Raw genomic sequence first — 17,573 nt, forward strand, 5'->3', positions numbered from 1 at the left:
TGCAGGCCTTACCCAAGACCTAATGAATCAACTGGTCTGCGTTTTAACAAGATTTATAGGTGATTCACACAGTGAATTCTGAGAAACACCTTACTCCATCTTTTACAGGGTTTCACAATGCACCAGTAATGAGTAATGGGTAAGAGCTAGGAACGGACCATTCTTAATATGAAACAGGACAAAGCTACCTAAATATATCAACTCTAATAACAGGATACTCATCCTGCTTTGAGTCATATTTGACTCCATTATGAACATAGCAAAGAGCTAAAAAACTTAGTGATATATTAGGTATTTGCTCATCCACAAAGCAATTCCTCAGGGAAGACTTCAATTCTCAACACACAGTCACGGAATAAGGTTTCCATATTAGTGTTCAAAATGTGTGAAAGAGTATGCGTGAGTCAGTGAGGGCAATGCCAGCCCTTACTCATAAGCCTTAAATTCCACATCAGGAAAATATCATTGGCGACAGTCACAGTATGAGCACAAAGTCTAGGGGGCACTGGGTACTACTGATGCACGGATAAGGAGAAAGTCAGACTGATTCGAGAAATTGGTTTTAGTCTTTCAGGAAAACAGAAAATGAAGATGTGTCCATTCAGGATTAGGTTTTCAAAACCGTTTAGCCTTCCACCCCTGGCTGACACCAGCAGCATGGCAAGCCTCGTGAGCTCATTCACTTAGACACCCCGACACACACATTGGAGAACTTTAGTCCCAAACTTTGCTGCCACCACTGCTCTCTGCTGGGATGAGAGGAGTACAGAAGATCGCGAAGATACCTGAGCAGGCTCCATACACCCAATCAGGGCACAACTGGGGAAAGGCACGCTCCTAGGTAATCCAAACCAAAGCGCCATGGGAAAGGGAGACTCATGTGGCTGAGTGTCCTTGGAGTAGAATCGGAAGCCTGTGCTGGTCCAAACGGGAGGAATTCTGCCCGTGTTTTAAATTGCATAATTTGCCAAATTGCTAAATATCGCTCCTTTGGACTCGGTCCCTTCCTCAGTGCGGTCCTTACTTTGCTTGTGATGCCCTGTCACGGTCCCCGCGGAGCCGCGCTTCCTCATTACGGATCATGTGCACACATTCCAGCAAGGCAGTATCCGTCTGTCCTCCTATCGGACATCACAAGGTTCGTGTGGAAAATGCTGTCCGAGTGCTAATCGGGTATGAAAACTGCCCCGAGCGGAAGAGGACGGAGAGGACTGGGAGCAACGGAGGCAATGCATTCCCTTGCTGTGACACGCAGGCGGCAGGAAGAGCGGCTGAGACGCAGACCCCCCAACTCCAGCTGAAGCAGGACAGCTGCCTCCTCTCTGGTCAGTATTCCCCCTCCTCCATCACATACATTGTGATGCGCGTTTAACCACTTGGGGCCTGGACGCTTTTCTCTTTTGTAAAAACCAACGTCTACGAAAGCAATGTACCTGGGGTTTTGTCACAAAAAAGGAGGGGCAGGCTGCTATAAAAATGCCATTGTTAATGAAACATGGAGAATTTTTTTGTTTCAGTGCGGTGATAAGAAGATGTTCCATTAAAGTGAGTCCTTATAAATGAAGTTTAGTCTCTTCTAAATGCCAAAACGTTTTTTCGTCATCTTAAGCACTTCAAATGAAAAGCTCTTTAAATTTTTAGACTACATACTTAACACGCAAATCTGATCATGTCCGTTACTTCTTGTAGCTCCATTTACCTCTCCTTAAGCCCTTCTGTCTCTTCCCCTTTGCTGACTCAAAGAAACCCCATCCTTCCGGTTTGGAAGTCACTCTTTTCTGAGCAAGACTCAGTCTGCCGGGGACTCTCTCCCCTCACATTCTTCTCACTCTCTCTTCTCACTCGCTGTCCATCAGGTTCAGGACAAAGAGGAGGGAGGGTGCAGGGGAGAGAAGCAGGCATCCATCACCGGTACTGAATGTCCTCTCCTGAGTCCTCCTCAGTGCTCTGGCCTCAGCCTGGGGCAGCTGGGTCCACACATATGGCCTCCTGGTGCCCGGAAGTGTGCTGGGTGTGCAAGCTCCTTTCAGCCACTTTAGGGGAGCTTGCGAGGGGGAGGGCCATAAACATTTTGGTGGATTCCCACACTACATTAGAGAACTCTGAAAGACTCATGTCCTGGGAATATGGACATATTGCTACTTTGTCATCCTGGTGTCATATTAGACACATGGCTTACCTAAGAGTCTCACAGAGTTCCTATTCTATGCCCTGGGCAAAAGACACTGCTCTCAGGCCCCCTAAATCTATATGAGATTTTAATCCCTCCTGCCCCCCTCCCAAGACTCACCAAAGCAGGAGGGGGCTCAAGGCCCCTCTCAGGGACCCGGGCAGTATTTGAGTTCTCATCACATTGCACTCCAATTCTCTTATCTTCTCTGGCCAGCACAATCGTGTTTACTTCATCAGGCATGTTTCCCACTCTAGGAGTGATGGTCCAAATTCTAGGCACTGAGTTTTCTAGGCTTTGGGCCTTATTATTTAATGCCAAGTTTTTGAAATTCATGAAATTTATTTTTCTGACCTGAGTCTCTGGCTCTTTTGATTGAAAGCTATAGCTTTTAAGACTTTAATCTCAGCTATAGATATATAAAACTTGCACAGGAGCTCCAGAGCCAAGAATTGGACTCTCTCCTTCCTGGACCATCTCGAGCCTGCATTGCATAACAATATGCATTACTCTCACACTGCTTCAATAAGGAGTGAAAGAAGTAAAAAAAATACACAGTTTAATATCAAAGTATTACACTACCACACAGGACTTCTTCTCCAACAGGAGATGTCGAATATAATTGTGCTTTTTCTAGCATAATATAGGATACTTATTGGCCAGGGTGGTAATTCTGTTCTGTCTCTGTCTCTCCCACCAGACTGTGAGCCATCACTGCTATTTTGATGGCTGCCTCCAACAGTTTCTTCAGTCTGTGGTTGCTTGTCTATGAGCTGGGAAACCAGATAACCACACTTGTTAAGAATTGTGTGTTAAAGGGAAGTCAATAAAGCCCTGACCCTAGGAGTTAAGTGCATGCCTTTGTAACCACTATGTCAGACTTCAAGGCTGTTTTTTTCTAACTTCTAAGTTAGGGCTGAGTTCCCAAGGGTAGATGTTGTCAAAAATTCTACCTCTGAATAAGCAGGTCATCGCTATAATTTAAAGCATAGTATGTATCATTCTCTTTCATAAAAATGACACAATAAAAGCCTTTTAATTTATACCATGAGCATCATGTTTGAACTTAAAATGGGAGTCAAAGCCCAGTAGGTTATTTTCAGACATCTCTACAAAAGGCAAGCACACCATTAAGAAGCAATGCATTTTTCTTTCTGTTTTCATTGACTAAAGTGCATTTCCATTTCTCTCTCCCGTGAGAACACTGACTTCAGTCATTCAGAGTTCAGATTTTTGACCCAGCTGCCACTGCGAAGGTTTCAACCTAACATCTTAAATTGTGAAATATCAGTACACAAATTGGACTGTAAAACCAAGACCTTTCCTTATAATTGCTTAAAAATATCTGATTAGAAACAAAGTCAAAGATAAAAATATAAGGCACTCAGGTTAATCCTTGGGAAATTCTTAAACATCTCAATAAATATATTCTATAGCAATTATCTTCACCCAGCATTCTTGATGTTTTGAGGGGAAGAATTTTCCACCTTCAAAGCTGCTCGGTCTCTCTCCAGTATCAATAACAAAAATGTTCCTGGTGACTAGGTGCCAAAGATCAACCATACAAAAGCAATTTCCCGACCCTCACAAAACCCCCAGAAACACCAAAGGAGATTTCCTCTTCCTGGTTTCCACAGCAGAAGACATTCCACACCAACTCAGTGGAACGGGAGCCCCCCATCTAGCTGGTTCTTTTGTTTTTCTTTTTCTCCATCTCTTAGTCACTAATCAGAGGAATGTGTTACACTAGCAGGTGAAATATCCACACTTACTCATGTTTCACAAAGACACCTAATTAACTTAAGTCTTTGTACCCGGATAATACAGCACTCACACTATCTAGCCACAGCTTCACAGCTGGTCGTCTGTCCTTCTTGGTTTAACAGGATTTCTGTCTCTTGCCTTTGTTTGTGTTGGACACTCTTAAAATAATTCTTTAACCTAGTGAATATGTAATTAAGCATTGGGTGAATTTGCTCTTATTGAGGAAATATTTATTTCCACACTGTCAGATGACCAAACGAACTCCGTCCCTTCCCATATTAGTTACCCATTGCTGCATAAAAATATTACCACAAATTCAGCAGTGTAAAAGAACACATTTATTTTTCTCTCCATTTCTGTGGGTCATGGGTCTGGGCACTGACCTCAAAGGCTTTATAATCTAGTGAGGGGATCAGTCAAATAAATTGCTACCTGATGCCGTGGTGAGCGCTACCTACACCTTTAGAGCCAGGCAGAGAGGAGAATGAAATGAACTGGCTTAGACGTGTGAACTGCAGTATTCACACGAATGCTCAGGGGGCCCCTTGACGTGAGAGAAGAGGTGAGGCCATGGCAAAAGATGTGGGGCAGGACACAAGCTTGCTCTCTCACTCTCTCTCTGTGCCACCACATTCCACTGAGAAACTTGGAGAGGTAGGAGAATTTTTTTTTTTAAAGATTTTATTTATTTATTTGACAGAGATAGAGACAGCCAGCTAGAGAGGGAACACAAGCAGGGGGAGTGGAAGAGGAAGAAGCAGGCTCACAGCAGAGGAGCCTGATGTGGGGCTCGATCCCATAACGCCGGGATCACGCCCTGAGCCGAAGGCAGACGCTTAACCGCTGTGCCACCCAGGCCCCCGAGGTAGGAGAATTCTAAACATGAATCAGGCTTATCAGGTAATTATGAACACGCCTTTGTCAGCTACCAGTATGCTCTGTGACCTGTATTCTTGTATCAGGCTCCTCAAACTATAGGGGCTGATCTGGTGACAATACTGTGATAACTAGTTCAGGGGAAGGGGTTCAGAGAAGAGCTACCTAATCTGACCAAGAATTATGGTAGGAGCAGGATGGGAGGTATTGGGGGGGTACAGCAACCATGCAATGAGCTTCTTCAATTCTGAGTGCTGGGAGTGTAATTGAGCAAGGGCCCCAGCTGCTGCGCTCTGAAATCCATCACCACGTTTGCACCAGAGCCATTTCTGCCATGGGTTCACCCAGCCCATGACTAAGAGTGGTAGGGATACTAAGGCAGGCCTATTCTCAGGAGATGTGGACTTCTCCAAAGGAAGACTGGCTTGATGACTCCCCACTGGCCTTGCTAAGCTCTTTTTAGGATTACTCTATGGTCCAATACACTTATGTTTTCCCACCCTCCTTCCTCCCCTCCCTCCCTTCCCTCCTTCTTCCCTCCCTCCTTCCTCCCCTCCCCTCCCTCCTTCCTCCCCTCCCCTCCCTCCTTCCTCCCTTCCCTCCTTCCTCCCTCCCTCCTCCCCTCCCTTCTTCCTCCCCTCCTTCCTTCATTTAGGGTTAGACCTGCCTTTCTCTCTGGCAGCTGTCTTAATCTCAACCAGCTTCCTCTCCATTTTTTCTCACAGGGTTTTCTCTAATAAATTCATTACATATTTAATCCTGTCTTGGTATCAGCTTATCGGAAGATCTGAGCTAACACAAGGAAAAAAGGAAGGCATCCTAGAATAATCTCATGGGAAGCAATTTACTGAAAGACAGCATTGTACATGTTCTTCCAGAAAGGGGGTCCTGATCAGAATAGAAGGTTTATTGGATAGATGATCATTTAATCCACATTGATGGTTCTTTGTCTTCAATGCCCTTAGACTACCCTGTTTACACCCCAAAGACTAAATACAATGACAGAAGATGTGAAAGGTTTTTATATAAGATACCAATAGGAAATAGAACAGTAGGGGATTTCTAAGTAACAATGCCAGATTAAAATATTGGGATATTGTTACAAATTGGTATATGGTCATTAAAAAGGTACCTTGTTAGGTCAGTAGATACGCTTACACCATATGTCAATATATTTGGACTGGTAGCATTAGGAGACTCACCAGGGGTTATAAGTTTGGCTTCATTCTCTATTTTCAATGAGCATGTACCGCATACATAATAAAAAAATAGTTGCATAATTGGTCTCAAGCCAATCTCCTCAAATCTATCAACACAAGAACATCCCAGCAATTGACTGCTAGAACTTATTGTGATATCACTGTATTTATGGGTTTTCCATCTTAATGCAAAAAACTGTTTTCCAGCAGCTAATTAAAAAAAAAAAGGAGCACCTTAAATGCAGCCAGATTATCCTTTCTGTACAGAAGCCAATGGTGTTAATAGTAAGAAAAATACAACAGTATATTATTTGAAGTTATACAAAGTTTACTCACTGAATCTGTTTCAGTTCGGTTTTATAAACAAAATGATAACAGAGTTTAAGGCAAGTTTCAGGTGTCTCTGTCACCTTCCACAAATGCAGGCCCTCTCTGTTCTTTACATCATTTTCCTGAGATGAAGCTTTCCCTCTCCTATGCTCAGCAGATTCTCTTTGCTTAATGCCAAGGCAAGGTTTTCACTTTGGATTGTAGCCTTGGTATTTTCCAGATCACTGGTATCTTATGGATTCCCTTCCTTTTATCTGTCCTTCCTTCCCCCTACACCAGCCCACTCAATCTTACGGAAGATTCTATCCAATCACTCTGCTAAATAAGCAGTGGTATGTCTATTTTGGAGTGACCCCTCATACCACATGTTGCTGTCATCATCCCAGCAACACATCACAGTCAGAAACAATTAGTGGTCCTCAGTGGGAGCTGGCACCGCCTATGGGGACAACAAGCGTTCAAGTCCCAGCTCCTCACCTAGAGCCGTGTAACGCTGGGCCAATTACTCAACCTCTGCACCTCAGTTTTCTCAAGAGCAAAATGAAGATAATAGTAGCACAACCTCATAAGGTCGTAGACAGGTTTACGCAAGCTTTCTCCTATAAACCTTTAAGGATAGTACATACCTCCATAGGAAACAATAAATAGAAGGTGTTCAGGAAAAGGAAAAAAATCAACCTCTAAAACCCATAACTCTTCTTAATCTTAAGATCCTTGGCACCTAAAACAAAGCTACACTCACTTTTCATTTTCTACAGGGAGTCTTCCCAGAAATATGAACAAATGATTATATAAATACACTATACACTAGGATTTATTTTTAAAAAAGCAATGTACATTTATTTCAGTGGGACCATGATTCAGTGTTTGCATTTGAAGATGTTACTAAAATATGGCCACTTTAGAAAGTTATCAGCATCTCATCTTTAAGAGAGGTTTTTGTTTTTGTAGAAAAATTATCCTTGAGATAGAGGCATTTGCAGACCCCCTTGTTAAATGTCAAAAATCTATAGCAATCGTATTATTATAAGGTAGAATGGATGGTGTCAAATATACTTGCTTCTTTAAGCACTGTTCAATCTACCTCAATAATCTTTTTAAAGATCAAGATGAAATTTGGTACTTTCGTGTAAGTCTGGGTGTCAGGGCATTTAGACAATTTAGAGCTGACACATCCTTCTGTTAAAGGTTACATTCCACCAAACATTAAAAAAAAAAAATTAATCGTCGCAGCCTAATAAACTTTAATGTCCAAAATCAGGCCTTTCAACTCCTAAAATATTGAATTTTACCTCTTGAAATACAGCATTTGGAACTGACTGTTTTCTGCAACACTAGTTTTTGATGAAGAAAAGTACTTATGGGGCGCCTGGGTGGCACAGCGGTTAAGCGTCTGCCTTCGGCTCAGGGCGTGATCCCAGCGTTATGGGATCGAGCCCCACATCAGGCTCCTCCGCTGGGGGCCTGCTTCTTCCTCTCCCACTCCCCCTGCTTGTGTTCCCTCTCTCGCTGGCTGTCTCTGTCGAATAAATAAATAAAATCTTTAAAAAAAAAAAAAAGGACTTATGAAGCACTATAGGCCCAAATGAAATGTATCCTTGTCCACAGTTACCTCATGTGACAGGAAAATCTCACTTAGAAGTTTGGGAGTTTGCTTTAGATAAGCATCCAAAACTTAACCACGTTCAAAGTCATCAGTGCCTCTGCATTTAGAAAGGGAGCCAGAACCACACAGAGCGCAGACATTTTTTTAATGACTCGCAATTTTTTGTTGACATTTTTCTGTTACAACCACTTGTGTTCACGATTGTTACGTATAATAATTATTCACAAATACATGTTGTATCTTTGAAATTGCCAGAAATGAGTCACTATCAAAAGTAAAATACTATTTAAAAATCTTTTGTAGTTATTTTTATCGAAAGATAGTGTGATATAGCGTTTTAGAGCCTGAGAGTTCTGTTTTCAAAACATGGGCCACCTGTTACTAGCTGTGTGACGCTGACTTAATCATCTAACATCTCTGAGCCTCAACCTCCTCATCTGCCGAAGAGCGGTGTCAGGAGACTTATGTGAAATATATTATGGAAAACTTCTGGAAGAATGACTCACAGAGGCACTCAGCAGGTATTAGTTCCTTTCTACCTCCCTTCATAAAAAGGTATTTGAAATGGGAAGACTTGTGATTGAATAATCGGTTTCACCCACGTACACTACCAAATGAATATTGTCCAGTCTCAAAAGCACCAATTTGTGACTTTACTTCTCCTTCGTAGACATTCATTTCTCTCCCCGCTTGACTGCAGCCCAACAAAAACACTCCTGTGATAATAATAACTATCTAATAAAACTTCATCTACTGTAATTATCTTCTGGCAGGATCAGACTCTAAGTTAATCTACTTGGAGTAGTCACAGCTATAAGTACCTGCCTAAAGTTAGAAACATTCCGGTTTTTTTGTGATCCAAAGGGAGATATCAATATGTAAAATAATACACTAAGTGCAAATTTGTCACAACGAAGAGCAGTTTGAAGCCTTCAATCGTTATATTTCAAGGATCATGAGAAGTCTTAATCACCCTTCTATTTCCCTCATGGCTTAACTCTAGTTCAGGTTGATTCCAAAGCTGGATATCTGCCATGGTCTATGATGGTCATGCCTAAAATTTCTGAAGATTCCAAGTCCCTTTAAAAGATATCCTGAGTGTCAGGGGAACATGCAAAGATTTCCATGTATTTTTGAATCTGTCCCACCTGGCTAACAGAAGACTCTTGAACAAAAAAACTCATTGAGGTTTAAATGGAACCAAAAAATGACCAAGCCTCAGTCATTAGGAGCTTAAGAGAAGCTTCTTAAAGAGAAACTTGAATGTTTTAATACTTCTTGTTCAGCTTGGAGGGGCTTTTTGACAATCAGATGACAACTTATAAATAGAAGTACAATCTTGATAACTATATTCTCATGGACTGGGGGTCAGATCATTAGATTAATTGTTACCATAAAGTTACCTCAAAGTGTGAAAGGAGCATAAAAGCAAGTGTGAAAAACTCCAGGAGTAAGGGAAGGGAAACAAGGAGCTTCTCAAGATGACACTGCAGATAGGTTCTGAGAAATGGAAATATGGTCACCAAGTCCACTGAGTTGAGAGGACAATTAGAAGGTGTACTCCAGATAAAGAAAACAATCTAGTAAATAGCACAGGGAATATCGAGTACACAGATATCCTGTTGAGTGATGGCCCCCTAAGTACTAATATCTTATAAAACTATTTGTTTTATAAAACTCCTTGTCCCTGGGCTTTCTCCATTAAAATAGAAGAGGGTTTTACATATATACACACGCACACAAATACACAGCTACATGCTGTTGCTATATGCATTTTCCACATTCTCAGAGTGCTCTCAGCATTCCGTCCCAATGAGAGCTACCCACCACACTGCTTTACACTCTCCGAGAGGGTTGGCGTACCATCCCTCATGTGACAACTCTCAGCCAATGAGCGCTCTACTGAATAATCCTGGGCTGACTGCACCTACAACACAAATAGTTTACTTTTCTATGACCTCTCTTCATTAATGTTACATTCTGACAAATAGCTTTGACCCATCATGACTGTCAAGAGGGGATACTGCTGGACCGACAGCTAAAACACAAAGGAAGAGGACACATACTGAAGTGCCAGAGACTGCAGCCAGTACACCTTAAAGTAAATGGTCAAGGAGACCAGATAAAAATCATGAGCTAATACCAGTACAGAGTAAACATCACTGAGAACTGGAACAGCTGACTGGCGAGTTAATGAATGTCAAGTGACAGAAACAACAGAGATACGGACTAGAGGTAAAGGGATTTGAACCAAGTGTAGGAATGAAGAGAAGCTACCAGAGAGTGATGCTGGAAAGGAACTTTGAAGTTGCTCTGACTTATTTAGCACAGAAGTTAACTCTAAAGCAGGTATGCTTACAGCTCAGGGTGACTGGAGCACAGAGATGCTGAGAAATGTAGCAGAAAGAAAGTTAGGAAGGTGAGCTATGGCCTGTTTGTAAAGGGTCTCATGTTACGGACCTAAAGAGTTGAGCTTATTCTCTACGGCAGGCAATAGAAAACATTAAATGTTTTTAACCAATTAAATAACATAAACAGGATTTGTGTTTCTGAAATAAAACTGGAGATGAGTACCACCACTTTCTTAGTACCACAGGAGGACATTATAAAGAAAACAAACTAGGAGATTTACACTGCCACAGAATAGGTTAAGAAAGATAAAATAAAATACAAGTAATACACAAGAACCCCTAACTCTCAACCCAGCTTTGTCAAATCCAGGGAAGATATCATAGCAGGTAATAGGAAGGTTCCCTGGTCTGGAACCAGCCGCCACTTGACCCAACCACTCTTACTACCTCTTCTCAGCCGTGTGCATTCTCCATTTCCTTCAATCAGATTCCACCTCTACTCTGAAAATAGGGATGGGTCCCAGAGGATAGAATAAGAGATGCTTAAAATGCCAGGTCACAGGTAAAGGTTACTCAGCAGGGACATAGCTTACTCCAGCATGCCCCACCTAGCTTGACAGAGGAATTGAAAAGGTTGTCAATGCCTGTTAGACAATCTTACTGGAAAGAAAAGGTCCTTTTATTTCTTTTAACCAAAGGATCACAGGCACCTGAAGGGCAGGCCTTTCAACAGAAGATGAAGGTCTAGTTCATCTTGAGTTTCAAACACAGAAGATCATAGCACCACAACAGGAACACGAGAATCTCAGAACAAAGCTAACCACCATATTTCCCACAGGGAGTTTTCTAAGCATAATTGTTAGTTTCATAGTCCTTGAGGTTTTGAGATGCTCACTCATTTTCTTGGGGGCATTTTTCTTTAAAAATGCAACCCCTAGTCCTTTATCACTTAAGGACAGGAGTGCTTAACACATTTATATAGTCAAAACAGTGGCATTCAGGAATATCCTGTTAGTGTTACAAATAAAATTGGTTGAACTTTCTGCAGTAATAGAGATCAGCCATCATGATTATGGCACTCTGCTGTAAAGATGACACAACTTATGAGATTTTGTTACAGTGAATGCCCTCAAAAAGGGCTCCATGTCATCCATTTTCAACATCCTTGCAGGAAGAGTGACTTCAGTGGTACTCTGAATGTGACTGCTGTACTAAGGATACCAGGGAGAGCGCCCATTCAGAATAGCCAGTGGATTTATCAGGTTTATCTGTCCCTAAGTCTTCCGGATCCACTGTCATTAGCCTGAATAATGGCTTTAGTATCTAGAAATGAATATGGTCCTTTACATGAATAATCACTTTGGAGAACAAGGAAAGGTTAGAAAAGGAAATCAAAGATTACATTTCAATGTGGGAGTTATCCATGATTTTCTACTCGCTTCTCTAACTAATCCATCAGGAGAATCTTACAACTTTTGTGCCTGGCCAGAACTAGGAAGAAGATGTCAAATAGGATTTATGACTGAAAGATGAGAGAATTTCCTAAATAATGCTTATGTAAAGACTGGGAAGTCATAATAAATATTTTGCCTTAAAATTAACAACTCACTAGAAATCAGAAGGAAAAAAATTTTAATTTTATCTCTAATTTTTAAGAAATTTGTCGACATAAATCTTTGCATTCTAAAGTAGATTTAGAAATTCTAAGGCTTAACTAACACAAAAAAACAATATGGGAGGCATCATTTCCATAGAGTAAACTGTAGTTCATTTCATAGCAAATAATTCCACTTGTCAAGTGAGTCCTTATTAGTCTAAACAAAAGTGTTAGCTACCACATGGAAATTAATTAATTAGCTTCATAAACAGCATTTGTCTTATAACAGAGTGTTCTAAGCTACATAAATGCATAACAGTTTCTGTATAGATGCTGATTTGCAACTGACACTAAATTATTTTTTAAATGTGTCCCATGGAGGAAGATATGCAAAAGACTTCTGAAAAAGCCTCATTGTAGATTGGTTTATTAGCTCCAGTGAATTCAGAATTAGCCAAGATGGCTGATCCCATCCAAACTATTCATAGAAAGAGCTACAGATCGGAAAGTGCCCTTACAACAAGAAAAACCACTGGAACAGGTTCACACCAACAAGTGAACATCAAGGCCTTCACAAACCAATCAAATCAATTGCCACCTCTCTCCCCCATCCTTTGTGCTGTTTTCAATTGAGTGAGATATTGAACCAGCTGAATCTTCAAATCCAAAGTATTCACTTTGTAAGTATTATGTACTCCACAAGAGAAAAACATTTTCACACATCATTAGGATACATTCTTTTCTTAGGACAAATACATACTCACTTCTTGGTAAGTGTGTTTTATTCTAACTCAGGGAAGATATGCCCTTCACTTTCCTTGGCTCTATATATGCACCCACATAAATATGATTAAATTGTCTTTCTAAAAATGTTGAATTCTCCGGCCTTTTTGTCTACTTACTGCTTTTGAATAATTCATGTTAAAAATTATTTTTTTTAATTTGCCTTATATGATTCTTCATTTCTTAGCTTTAGGGACAATTCACTGGCACTAACTTCATGAAAGTATAGGTTTGTAGCTCACTCTTATGATGTTACATTAGTTCAGATTTGGTACAATTATATAAAAGAATTTAGAAACTAAAGATTTATTTTATAGTTAAAATACCCCCTGTCAAGTAAGGCAATACTGAGTTCCACCCAGAGCATTTAACATTATGAACCATGTCATCAACGTGGTTCCGATGCTAGAATGCTTAATTCTGTTGCCCTTATCAAAAGTTAGTTCTACGTACAACTTTGGGGGATGAATGAAAATGATGCAATTCAGAAATTTACTTTTTTTTAAGATTTTATTTATTTGGCAGAAAGAGAGAGAGAGAGAGATACAGAGCACAAGCAGGGGGAGTGGCAGGCAGAGGGAGAAGCAGAGTGCACGCTGAGCAGGGAGCCTGATGTGGGGCTCGATCCCAGGATCCCAGGATCATGCCCCACACGGAAGGCAGATGCTTAACCGACTGAGCCACCCAGGCATCCCTCACTTGTTAATTTTTAATCAACCCAATGTGTTTACCAGATTATTTGTAGATTAAGCTATATATTACAGTAATTATTTTCAAACTACTCTTAAATACCTGGAAGGCACCTAAATTTATATGTCTGCCTTTTAAGTACAGCATATTTCAGAGTAAGGGAAATCTGTTTTTATAAAATACATTTTAAAACTTAATGATTTGTATTTTTGTGCCCAGCTATCATGAATTAGCCCCAAACTTACCCTCCTGACAACTAGTGCAATTAGACAAAAATTACCCTCTTAACAACTAGAAAACTGTGTTGGACAACAAATAATAGGGAACTGTGGTTCCTGAGAGAAGAAAAACAAACAAGATGAGCCCTATAATCATCAGGCTTTTCTTTCTAGATGCACTTATTACACTACATGTAGGAGAGGGGATCCTAAGCAGAATATTAGCAGTTGAGAGAAAGAGAGAGATAAGAGCTCAGGAATGCTATGGTGATGGGAACTGGATCCATTTAAGATTGGTCAAATGTACACCACACATCCATGTAGACTGGCAAAGGACATTACCAGGAAAGAACATAGATTAGGAAGGTGTAAATTCCTAAAATCTGAAAAGGGCTTAGATATCTCTGAATTTCAACAAGCCAGAGTAGAGAGGCCTCCGTGAACACCTAGGTCCGTTAGTACAAGCCCTGAAAGGATCACACGTGACTAGTAGGGCTAAACTAGCACAAACTACCCTAGGGTCTCCTTTAAAACCCTTAAAAAGAATCCTTGAAAAAAATGAAATTGGACTTCAGGTAACTGTCAGAACAAAATGCAATACTCTTTAAAGGAGGAAAACAAAATCTAGATGGTCAGCAATGGAATACTGACATTGTTCAGTATCCAATTAATTACTAGACATTCAAAGAAGCAGAAAAATAAGATTCATAACCAGAAGTCATTCAGTAGGAAAGAATGACATATTAATAAAAAGTGATAGGAACTTGAAAATAGCTATTATATTTTCAAGGATTTAAGTTAAAATATGAATATAATGAGAAACAAATCCTGTATATTAAAAAATAGCCAAATAGAACCCTGGAGATGTGAAACTTCTTTCTTCAGTATCAGAAGAAAAAAAAAATTCACCAAATGGGTTCAACTATATATACATATATAAAAAATTACTGAGGACATAGCAATAAAAGTTATCCAAGCTGAAACACAGAGAAGGGGGAAAAAAGGCTGAAAGGCAATAAGCAGTCTCAGAGACATGTGGGGAAAAAACCAAAAATCTCAAATATGACAGAGTCTAAGAAGGAAGGAGAAGAGTGAAAAAATATTTGAAGAAATAACAGAAATGTTCTAAATTTGGTGGAAACTATAAAACTGTTTATCAGACAAACTCAATGAATCTCAAACATAATGAACACAAAGAAAACCCTACCGAGCATGTTAAAGCCAAACTACCAAAAACCCGTGAAAAAAAGTGAAAAATCTTTAAAGCAGCCAGAGATAAAGACAAATTACAAATAGGGGGACAAAAATAAAATTACTGATTTCTCATCAAAAACAATGCAAGCAAGAAGACAAGCAACATCTTTACTGTGCTGAAAGGAAAATACATTAATCTAGTAATCTATATTCAGTGAAAATATCCTTCCAAAACAAGTACAAATTAAAACCATTTTCGTTCAGAGAAAGCCTGATTTTGTCACCCATAGATAAGCACTCAAAAAATTTAAAGGAAGGGGCGCCTGGGTGGCACAGCGGTTAAGCGTCTGCCTTCGACTCAGGGCGTGATCCCGGTGTTATGGGATCGAGCCCCACATCAGGCTCCTCTGCTGTGAGCCTGCTTCTTCCTCTCCCACTCCCCCTGCTTGTGTTCCCTCTCTCTCTGGCTGTCTCTTTCTCTGTCAAATAAAAAAAAAAAATCTTTAAAAAAAAAAAAAAAAAAAAATTTAAAGGAAGTTTTTCAGGCTGAAGGAACATTATAACAGATGGAAACTTGAATCTAAATAAAGAATGACAGAATGTTAAATATGTTGTAAATATTTTTTAAAGTATTTTTTTTAGGGTGCCTGGGTGGCTCAGTCATTAAGCGTCTGCCTTCAGCTCAGGGCATGATCCCCGAGTCCTGGGATCGAGCCCCACATCGGGCTCCCCCGCTGGGAGCCTGCTTCTTCCTCTCCCACTCCCCCTGCTTGTGTTCCCTCTCTCGCTGGCTGTCTCTCTGTCAAATAAATAAAATCTTAAAAAAAAAAAAGTATTCTTTTAATTTGATTTAAAGACAATGGACCGTTTAAAGCAAAAATATTAACAATGTAGGTGGCAGGATAACGGCCCTGAAAGCTGTCCAGGCTTCTAGTCCCATAAGCTATGACTTTGTTATATTGGCATGATAAAGAGGCCTTTGCAAAGGTGATTAAGGTTATGAATCTTAAAATGAAATTATTCTGGATTATCCAAGTAGGTCTGATATAATCACACAAGTCCTTAAAAGCAGAGCATCTTTCTCAGCTGGTTAGAGAGAACGATGTAATGGCGGAAAAGGGTCAAAGAAACTTGGAATGAGAGGTGGATTGTTCATAGATCAGGAGACAAGGAGCAGCCTTCTCTAGAAGCCTGAATTGGCCTGTGGTTTATAGCCAACAAGAGAATGGGGACTTGGATGCTACAACCTCAAGGAAATGAATTTGTCATCAATCCAAAAGAGCAAAAAATGTCCAGAAAGGAATACAATCCACTAACATCTTGATTTTAGCCCAATGAGACCCATACCACACTTCTGACCTTAAAGAACTGCAAGACAAAGTTTTATTGTGCTAGTCACTAAATTTGTGGTAATTTTCTATGGCAGCAATAGAAAACTAGTAGAAATATACTTTAGGGGTAATTATACAGAGGCAAAGTGTACAACAATAATAGCAGAAAAGAAGGAAAAAATGTAAATTTTTACATTATACATTCAGTAGTATAGTCTAATCAGAAAGTAAGAGTAATAAGTTAAAGATGCATGTCATAAATGTTCAAACAATCACTTAAAAATTAAGGGAGCTACAATTTATAAGTCAGCAAGGAGATAAAATTGATATAAAAATAATAAATTAGGGTGCCTGGGTAGCACAGTCGTTAAGCGTCTGCCTTTGGCTCAGGGCGTGATCCGGCATTATGGGATCGAGCCCCACATCAGGCTCCTCTGCTATGAGCCTGCTTCTTCCTCTCCCACTCCCCCTGCTTGTGTTCCCTCTCTCGCTGGCTGTCTCTATCTCTGTCGAATAAATAAACAAAATCTTTTAAAAAAAACAATAAATTGTTCCAAAATATAGGAAATGAGGGAAAATGTCATATGCGACAAACAGAAAACAGAAAGAAATGCAGTACATTTAAATCTTACTGTATCAGTAATTGCATTAAAAGTAAATGGCCTGAACACTAAGTAAAAGGCAGAAATTTCGAGTTGATAAAAAAAAAAGAAGACTAAGACTTAACTATAGTCTTGCTGTAAAGACACAGATAGGTTTAAAAACAAAAGGATTAAAAGTGATAGATTCTGAAAATATTAATAAAGAAAACCTGGACTGGTGGTGTTACTATCACACAAACTAGATTTTAAGACAGAGAATACCACCAGGGAAAAAGACAAACACATTAAAATAAGAGTTAATTTATCAATTCAAATTGATGTGCCTGCACCTAACAGCTTTAACATGAATGAAGGGAAAACTGACAGATCTGAAAGGAAAAATAGATAATCCAAAATTATAATTGGAGATTTCAAGACACTTCTCTCTTAGAACAAGCAGACAGAAACTCAGTACGAGAAAATTCAAAAAACACTATTGACCAACTGGACCTAATTGATATTTACAGAACACTACTGCTACAAGGGTCAATATAAGGCTTTTTTTTTAAGTGTACAAATGTATTAGCTGTGAAATAAATGATCACAAATGTACATTTATTACCTCCCAGTTTCTGTGGGTTAAGACCCAAGCAAAGCATAGCTGAGTCCTGAACCTGGGTCCTGGATCAAGTTTTCACAAATCTACAATCTAGAGGTCAGCTGAGCTCTGCTCCTTTGTGGAACTCAGAATTTCCTTCCAACTTCACACAGCTGCAGACACCTGTAGACACCTGTGCAACTGCTTAGCTCAAAAAACTATGAGCCATTCTTATTTCCTTTTTTACAATCAGTCCTCACAACTAATTCTTCCTCACGTCCAGAC

The sequence above is a fragment of the Ailuropoda melanoleuca genome, chromosome 20 (assembly GCF_002007445.2).
Source record: "Ailuropoda melanoleuca isolate Jingjing chromosome 20, ASM200744v2, whole genome shotgun sequence".
NCBI lineage: Eukaryota > Metazoa > Chordata > Mammalia > Carnivora > Ursidae > Ailuropoda > Ailuropoda melanoleuca.